Source organism: Nematolebias whitei, chromosome 2 (genome assembly GCF_014905685.2).
Source record: "Nematolebias whitei isolate Nwh7 chromosome 2, NemWhi1, whole genome shotgun sequence".
Classification (NCBI taxonomy): Eukaryota; Metazoa; Chordata; class Actinopteri; order Cyprinodontiformes; family Rivulidae; genus Nematolebias; species Nematolebias whitei.
The window spans coordinates 15,256,574-15,256,796 of NC_056499.1; the positions used below are offsets into that span (position 1 = coordinate 15,256,574).

The 223-nt window shown below is 39.5% G+C and overlaps 1 protein-coding gene across 1 annotated transcript in view; it reads right to left on the bottom strand.

The window, feature by feature from the left end:
• The window catches only part of LOC119425800 (cell migration-inducing and hyaluronan-binding protein-like), a 37,493-nt gene that overhangs the window by 29,128 nt on the left and 8,142 nt on the right, over positions 1-223 (bottom strand). The window lies entirely within an intron of this gene.

A 223-nucleotide genomic window follows, 5' to 3' on the forward strand; every position in this document is an offset into this window, starting at 1 on the left:
ATCTATAATTCATCCATCCATTATCCATTCATCCATACATCCATCTATCATACATTCATCCATCCAACCATCCATCATCTATTCATCCATCCAACAATCCATCCATCCATCCATCCATCCACCCATCATAGATTCATTTATCAATCATACACCATCCATCCATCTATAATCCAACAATCCATCCATCCATCCATCCATCCATCCATCCATCCATCCATCCATC